The sequence below is a fragment of the Schistocerca cancellata genome, chromosome 9, assembly GCF_023864275.1.
Source record: "Schistocerca cancellata isolate TAMUIC-IGC-003103 chromosome 9, iqSchCanc2.1, whole genome shotgun sequence".
NCBI lineage: Eukaryota > Metazoa > Arthropoda > Insecta > Orthoptera > Acrididae > Schistocerca > Schistocerca cancellata.
Genome location: NC_064634.1, coordinates 428134450 through 428143517, shown reverse-complemented (window position 1 = coordinate 428143517; position 9068 = coordinate 428134450). Strand labels below are relative to the sequence as shown.

Below are 9068 nucleotides of genomic sequence, written 5' to 3'. Positions count from 1 at the left end.
TAAACATTTCCTCTCTCTCTCTCTCTCTCTCTCTGGCACCAAAAAAACGTCCTATTGCTTCGGTCTGCCACAAAAATTCGTTTTACAGGAACACATGTCTTAATCCAACCTACTTAAAACTTCAAATGTGGCAAGGTTAACGCACGAAGAATGACTATGGCGCACATTCTTAGAGGGATTTTTACTTTCGCATGAAGTTACACAGCTTTGGGAAATGGTAGTAAATTGAAAATAAAAACGAAAGATGAATAACCCTTGCGTAGGTATATCGACTGAACCATATCCAGTGTCACGCGTCAGGTCAATATAAAGTCGCTTCTTCTAGTAGTGCTACGAAGCTGCAGAATCACCGAAAGCATTATTGGTATGTACACAAGTTTAAACGGCGCGGCGTTCTGGACAAGTGAAAATCAGCACTAGCTAGACCACAATATGGCGCCCTTTCTCATGTGTGAATCGAGACATACAGTACAGCAAATCTTAAGTGATTACAAGTGAAGCAGAAGTAAGATATCTTTGATTAGCGACGCTGTTGGCGTGGAATTTTATTCAAAAGTAGGTATAGAATGCTGTGGTTTCAAGTAATATTTCTTTCACAAGTTCGAGTTTTCTGAATGGCCTATCGGTAAGTTCAGTACAGTAGAAGTACAATGTCTTCGTATAAAGGCCGGATTTGATACTTGAATTTACAACAGTGTAGCTGAGAAAATGTGTAGAAAGTCAGACTTTTGTTGATATCTAAATTCGGTGGACTATAAACTGTTGAAACACACTTTGTACAGTGATTTTGAATTACCCAATGCATTGGTAAATCCTGGATCACCTGTAAAGTATTAAATTTACCGCTTATGTAGTTTTTTTACGTGATAGTTTACCGTGTTATGTAGTTCTAGACCTGAAAACTTTGCTTCACAAGGCAAGACTTTTGTAAGTCTTAAATTGTACTGTTGGTCCCTTACCTTTGCGTATGATTGACTCAAAGTTTTGATTCTACCACATTTGTGTATAGCTTCATAAACCTTTCAGACTCGTGCAATAATCTAATGATGATAAGCACTCGACGCGTTGAATGATTGTAGATTATGTCATGTATTTTATGTATTGACCACTAGTTACTAAATGCCCTCATATTCTTCAATGTCACTTTGTACTAATTTGATAATTCGTGAACAGTATCAGCAGCAGATCCTCAAGAAGTCCATAGCAGTTACGTTTAATTATTGTCTATATAAACTGTTGGCTGCATTGTGAGAAATTTAACTACAGTTAATGAATATTTGTATGTTGTGTAAGAAGTAGACTTAGATTATATGCATTACAGAGTTGTTACGTTAGGACCTACATAGCACCATCTGATATCATCGAAATTTTAATCGGAAAAAGATAGCTTTAATAAAATAGGAGTATTAGGCATGAGGAGTGTGTCACGGGGACAATTGAATAGACTGATACCAGATGTTGGCTTTGTCCTGATGAAAATGATGACGATGTGGTTTGTGACATCATACATGCATAGAAAGGAAGAGAATGTAACAATAACAATATTTTCTGTTTTCGATTCTATTGTATTTTTTGAAATGTTGGTTGTTGTGACAGGCTGAACTGTTGCTTAATCAGAGGCATAGGTTAGTGACTTGTGTGTTGGTAAAGCCAGTGGTGAGAGTATGAAATTTTAGCTGTGGTGACGAATTTTTCTCTAACTAGGGTGAGGTATATGTTAGAATGAAAGATTACAGTTTAGATGCAAGTTGACGAAGCGGTATCGAACAATTCAGTTAATGCAGAGATATACCTCAGATGTCATGTTCTATGCTGAAATATGGGATATCATAGTCTTTGATGAAATCAATGCTTTTTATTTGATCAATCAGCTGTTTTGGTAATCATTTTTATCAAATATCATTGTACTCTGTTGTGGGGTGTTGATTATTTTTGACGTGTTAAAATATTTTGTCTCGTTGGGGTTTGAATCCAGATACATTCCTATTGCAGGAGGATTCTACCTATTGTATTGCCTGAGCATGACTCATGACCAGTGCTTAACTTTGCCAGTATTTTTTCTCCATCCCTTAAAGCCTCAACAAAAACTTCTGTGAGGTGGGACTGACAATTCTTCTACTAGAGATGCTAATTCCACAGCATCATGTGAAAGTCTGTGTGGAGTTTGGAAGCAGTAACGAGATGCTTGTTCCAGCTATGAGCTTGTGCAACATGACTGACAACATGGGAAAGGCAAATATCTGAATTTGATTTTCAGTATGGCGGGGTCTGGTCGTTCGGAATTATGTTGTTCAATAATTTGGATGACACGTCCTCTAACATGGACATGCATTAAACAGTAAACCTGGGAGAGAACAATTTTTTATTTTTATTTTTTATGATTATTATCTATTTTTTTTATCTGAAGGCCTCTTTGCTCGTGTGCTTTATATTAACTTAGACTGGGCAATGATAATCAGTGGTGTGTGTTCCAAGAAGCAAATCAGTCTTTACTGATAATCATTCAGTGACATACAGGTAGCAGCATTTTTCAGTTTTTATAAAGTTCATCTCTCTATGTCGAAGATATGATTGGGTACTGACCGTATGGCTGCCCCTGCAGACTGTAACAGTAGATGTGAGTTGGCTCCTATTGCTGAAATTGCATTTGAACCAGTTAGAGCCACCACACTCTTCCTTACTACTGGAAGGTCCCAGTCTACCATGTATAGACTGAGAGACGTATTTCCAGTGGGAAGCAGGGACAAAGAATCTTGAGACACTGTAATCAACATATTTTTCAGAAATGATTTAGAGCAGTGGCCAAGACATCCAACCCAGGAGGAAAATTTATTGTATTTGCCAGCAACGAATAGGCCGTAAGTTTTATGTTTGGTGAACACAGATGTAGAGATCAATTGCCACAAGGGTAACATAGCATCACTGATCACTGATGTCAAAGTAAAAGTCAAATGATTGGAAACTAACTGAGCAGTGGAGGATCTCTGGCAGAAATTGACACACTGTAGGCTGTATGCTAGATGTTAGTGTCACAGAAGATAGTGATAAAGGGTATGGACCCACAGTAGTCCAATAAGAATATTAGAAAAGCTAGTAGAAAAATAGAAAAACTGTATAGCAGATTTAAATGAAGGAGATTGAAGTCGAAACAAGCATACAGAAATTGTGCGAGAAGCCTTGAATGGGTTAGAAAGGAATGTCTTTACCTTCTGTGCTACGAAAAAACTTTTTAGTGTTTAGGTCCTCCTTAAAATGTCTTAAATAAGTTGTCTGTCCAAATTGTCATTGATGATACAGTACTGAACTGGAAAATGATAAAATATGGTGGAAAAATTTAATTTTTTCTACCTAAATTGTTTTATGAAATATCATAATGCAATTTTTATGTATGACCATTGCGGTACCCCGACAATCAGAAGATAACAGCTAATGATACAACTGCAAATGAATATCATCCCAGTCCAATATCAAGAAACATATACAGGGTGGTCAGAAACAGGCTGCAAAGTTTGCATGGATGTTACAGGGTGGGTTGTACTTAAAAAAAATCAATATGTTTGGATGTTGTTTTAGTGTTATTAATATTTAAGTTAACCAATCAGTCTGTTGCATGCACAAGTTCAATCTGCCTGCCAGAGACAGTGGCATCAAATGTGTTCTTGATTTGGTTTTCTAAAACTGAACAAGGGACAGATACAAACATCGGACATGGGATGGTACCAACATTTGAACAGTCTTGTGCGCATTCATCTACACTATGAGAACAATTGACACTAATTGTATCTGGTGGGCTGCTTGAATTTGTACATGTGTGAGTCTGATTACGTAACTTCAATGCAAATTGTCTCAGAAATGGAGCAACATGTTGTTGTAGCTTTTTCTTTCTATTTTTATAATGAAGTTGGTAAATATACCATCCATTCCAGCAGCTTTCCTGTTTTTGAGGGATTTGATTACTACGTAAAGTTTCTCCTCTGTGAATGGTATGGGGAGATTAATGTCTTCTATCTTTTTTCACTCTTGTCCCTGAGTCATTTATCTATTTATTTATTTAAACATGGGGTTAAATAGTGTATTTTCTGTGTGTTTATTTATGTACAACACTACTTGGAAGGTCCTGGTTTGAGATGACTGCTGCTTTAGATTTTCTATAGTTTCTCATCCACATTTTCTAGCATGATTCAGTAACTGATTGTAAGATCCTGTGTCACAGGGCTGGATTGTCCATTTTTTTTATGTTCCCTATCTAAGTATTCCACATACTTGTCTCCCTGCAAGTCCGAATGTTAGAATAGGTCTGAGGTATTCCTGTCTGTCGTAAGAGGTGACTAAAAGGAGTCTCACACATTTCAGCCTTTATGTGGTGGTCCCCTGTAGGGTTTGACCTCCATTTTTCAGAATTTTCCTGAAGAGTGAGCCAATTGGGGAAAGGCACCTTCCATGGTGCATCGTGTCCATCATGAGCTGAGACCTATTGCATACTTTGTCAATGTGGATATGCACTTCTGCTCATTCTCCAACTGTTGGGTGAGGTCATCCTCCTGGGTGCCTATTTTTCCAGCAACTGTGCAGTATCATTTTCTGTGCTGACGATGACAATGGACTTGTTTGCTTGGTTGTACCTGATATCCAGCATGGTAGCCAGTCTGTTGTGGTGGGGCCGCCATGTACCCTGTTGATTGTAGCCTCCTGACAACACAGGAATCGTTCTACCGATGCCTGCACCATTAACTCCCCACATATGCTGAGGAGTAGGTGCACATCACCCTGGGGGCATTGGGACTACTGGCAGTGGCCATCCTGCCAGGTGGCCTTTGCTGTGGCAGGGTGGCGCCTGTGGGGAGGGCCACTGGTCAGAGTGGGTGGCATCAGGGCGGATGACACGTGATGAAGCATAGTACATCCTCTCTTGCTGGTGATCAAACACCAGCAGTCTCTAAGTGTCCACGGGCTCAATTCAATGCACAGAAGTACAACCCCAAATTGTTCCCCTCCCTCGCCACACCATGAGAGGAACGTCAGGCTAAGGATGGCAGTGGCTCTTATTCATCCCGGTACCCTGTATGTTCGAGAGCTGATGAGGAATCTTTCAAGACGATGAAGCCTCAGTTTTTTGTTGAGCATGTAGAGGACAAGTTTGGGGAGGTGGAGGGCTTGTCCAAGGTGAGATCCGAGTCAATCTTGATCAAAACAGCATCCTCTGCCCAATCAAGCTGGGGGATGTTTCTGTAACCATCGTGATCGCCCCATAAGAGCTTAAATATAGTCCAGGGTATCATATTTCACGGGGACCTTCTTTTGCAGCCTGACGATGAGCTGCGTCAATTTACAGTGGCGAGGTGTACATTTCGTTCGGCGTGTCCACTGAGGTCCGAGAGATAACCAGGTTGCCAACAGTGCCTTCATCTTGACCTTCGAGGGTGATACATTACCTGAGAAGGTCAAGGTATAGCCTGCCGCTGTGATATAAAGCCCTATATCCCTCCCCCAATGCGGTGTTTTAAATGCTAGGAGTTGGGCGATATGTCTTCCCGCTTTACTTCCAGCGTCACATGTCGAGATGGTGGACGCCCATCCCATCCCAATACTCCATGTGTCCCGCCTCCCATCTGTGTTAACTGCGGAGAGCACCATTTGCCTTGCTCACCTGACTGCAGGATTCTCCAGAAAGAAAGGAAAGTCATGTAGTAGAAGACCCTGGACTGACTGACCTACACTGAGGTGAAGAGGAGATTTGAATGCCTACACCCTGTATGTATGACATTGTCTTATGCTGCCACTACAACAGTTTTAGCCCCATCGGCTGCGTCGACCCCAATCACCTCTCAGAGCTGGATGACTACCCCTGCCCCCTTGGTGGTAGGGGGGCACTTCCCTCCCTGTTGCCTCCTGCACCACCTACTTCAGGAGCAACACCCCCCTCCTCCCCCCCCCCCCCCCCCCAACAATCACATCGCTCATCGGGGATATCAATCCCCACTTCTGTGCCCAAGAAATGTAAGTCTTCTTCGGTTCGTCTCGCTAGGAAGAGGTCCCTTGGATCACTCCCTTCCCACGTTTCTGCTAGTTGGGAAGATGACACCCGCCATTGGCTGAAGAGCAGCTGGTCGTAGGGCTTCACACTCATCCTCTGTCCCGGAGACTGAATCAGTGAAGTCCTCCCAGCCAGGGAAACCCAAGAAGCAGTGGGAAAAATCCAAAAAGAAGATTCCCAAGAATAAGGGAATTATGGTGGCACCCACACCACCGCTACCTACAAGCTCTGCATCTGTGGATGAGGTGGAGATTCTGCCGTCCGCTGAGGACCTAGATCTTGCTGTACACTCAGGCACAATGGATATCGACTGCTCAGGCAATAAGTTGGTGGCAGCAGGTGCACAGCCTGGCTGACCTACGCCAACTGTTAAGCTGCCTTCTGCATTGCCCTCCAGGAAACCTGGTTCCCAGCAATGCGGACCCCTGCCCTCTGCAGCTATAAGGGATATTACAGGAACCATAGCGACTATAATAGTGTCAGGTGGAGTTTGTGTTTATGTCCTAAAGTCAGTATGTAGTGAAACTGTGCCTCTTCAAATCCTTCTTGAAGCTGTGGCTGTCAGAATAAGAATGACACAGAAAATAAATGTCTGCAATGTATATCTTCCTCCAGATGGTGCAGTACTCCTGCACTGGTTGATCAACTCCCTAAACCTTTCCTACTTTTGGGAGATTTTAATGCCCATAACCCCTTGTGTGGTGGCACTATGCTTACTGGCTGAGGCAGAGATGTCAAAACTTTACTATCTCAGTTCAACCTCTGCCTCTTAAATACTGGGACTGCCACACATTTCATTGTGGCTCATGGTAGTTACTCAGTCATTGATTTATCAATTTGCATCCCAGGGCTTCTCCCATCTGTCCGCTGGTGAGCACATGATTACCTGCGTGGTAGTGACCACTTTTCCATCTTCCTGTCACTGCCCTGGCATCAGGACCATGGACGCCTGTTCAGATGGGCTTTAAACAAGGTGGACTGGGAAACTCACCTCTGCTGTCACTGTTGTATCTCCCCCATACGGGAACATTGATGTGATGGTTGAGCAGCTGACTACGACAATCGTTTCTGTGGCAGAAAATACGGTCCCTCACTCTTTAGGGTGCCCCAAGCAAAAGGCAGTCCCTTGGTGGTCGCCGAAAGCCCATAAAGCCATTGAGGAACATTGGCGAGCTCTGCAGCGGCATAAGCAGCACCCTTCCCCAGAGCACCGCATAGCCTTTTAACATCTCCATGCCCGCCTTCGCCAACTTATCAAATGACAGAAGCAGGAGTGTTGGGAGAGATACGTCTCAATCATTGGGTGCCATAAATCACCTTCCCAAGTCTGGGCAAGGATCAAACGTGTTTTCGAGTACCAGAGCCCAACAGGTGTTCCTGGTGTTAACATAAATGGTGTGTTATCTACCATCGCAATCGCGATTGCCGAACACTTTGCTGAGCATTATGCTCAATCCTCTGCATCGGAGAATTACCCCCACCCCCCTCCCTCCCAAGCCTTTCGCAACCTCAAATGGCTGCTGGAAGGAAAAGACCTCTTGTTCACTACACGCCACAGTGAATCCTATAAAGCCTCATTTACAGAGTGGGAGCTCCTCAGTGCCCTTGCTCATTGCCCTGACACTGCTCCTGGGCAAGGTCGGATCCACAGCTAGATGATTAAACATCTCTCATCTGACTGCAAGCGACATCTCCTCAGCATCTCCAACTGGATGTGGTGCGATGGCATCTTTCCATCGCAATGGCGAGAGAGCACCATCATTCTGGTGCTCAAACCCGGTAAAAATCTGCTTGATGTGGATAGCTATTGGCCCATCAGCCTCACCAACGTTCTTTGTGAGCTGCTGGAACGTATGGTGTGTCGGCGGTTGGATTGGGTCCTGGAGCCACGTGGTCTACTGGCTCCATGTCAGGGTCGCTCTGCTATTGATAATCTTGTGTCCCTCGAGTCTGCCATCTGAACATCCTTTCCCAGATGCCTACACCTGGTTGCCATCTTTTTTGATTTATGAAAAGGGTATGACACGACCTGGTGACATCGTATCCTTGCCACATTATACAAGGGAGTCTCCAAGGCCCGCTCCCGGTTTTTATCCAAAATTTTCTGTCGCTTCGTACTTTCCTTGTCCAAGTTGGTGCCTCCCATAGTTCCCCCCATATCCAGGGCAGTGGGGTTACACAGGGCTCTGTATTGAGTGTATCTCTATTTTAAGTGGCCATTAATGGTCTGCCAGCAGCTGTATGCGGACAACTTCTGCATTTTGTACTGCTCCACCAGTACTGGTGTTGCTGAGCAGCACCTACAGGGAGCCATCCACAAGGCGCAGTCATGGGTTCTAGCCCACAGCTTCCAGTTTTTGGCCATAAAGTCGTGTGTTATGCCTTTCTGTCAGCCTCATACCGTTCATCCGGAACCAGAACTTACCTTAATGACGATCCATTCACTGCAGTGGAGACATATCGATTCTTAGGACTGGTTTTTGACACCTGATTGACTTGGCTTCCGCACCTTCGTCAGCTTAAGTGGAAGTGCTGGTAGCACCTCAATGCCTTCCGCTGCCTGAGCAACACCAACTGGGGTGCAGATCGCTCTATGCTGCTGCAGCTCTACAGAGCCTTGACTATGGGAGTCTGGTTTATGGTTCGGCGGCGCCCTCAGTGTTGCGTTAACTTGACCCAGTGCACCACTGTGGTGTTTGCTTAGTGACAGGAGCTTTTAGGATGAGTCTGGTGACCAGCGTCCTGATGGAGGCTGGAATCCCTCCATTGCAGGTTAGGAGTGCACAACTGCTAGCCAGTTACGTTGAACACGTTCATAGTTCTTCTGCGCATCTAAATTACCGTCTCCTTTTCTCACCCACATCAGTTCATCTCCCTCATTGGCGGCCCAGGTCAGGTTTTCCAATTGCAGTTTGTGTCTGATCCCTTCTTTCCAAACTGGAGTCCTTGCCTTTACCACCTATACTTGAGGTCCATTCACTTACAGCTCGATGATGTACATCTAGGCCGCGGCTTTGCCTGGACTCAGTTAACC

General features: G+C 44.1%; 1 protein-coding gene across 2 annotated transcripts in view; it reads left to right on the top strand.

The window, feature by feature from the left end:
* Positions 1 to 429: 429 nt before the first annotated feature.
* Positions 430 to 9068, top strand: part of LOC126100820 (uncharacterized) — a 97043-nt gene continuing 88404 nt past the window's right edge. Inside the window, exon 1 of one of the 2 annotated variants that reach the window (XM_049911452.1) lies at positions 430 to 555. The gene's annotated coding sequence lies outside the window, so the exon portion shown is untranslated. Of the gene's footprint in view, positions 626 to 9068 lie in introns of both variants that reach the window. The other variant, XM_049911451.1, reaches the window with a different exon arrangement.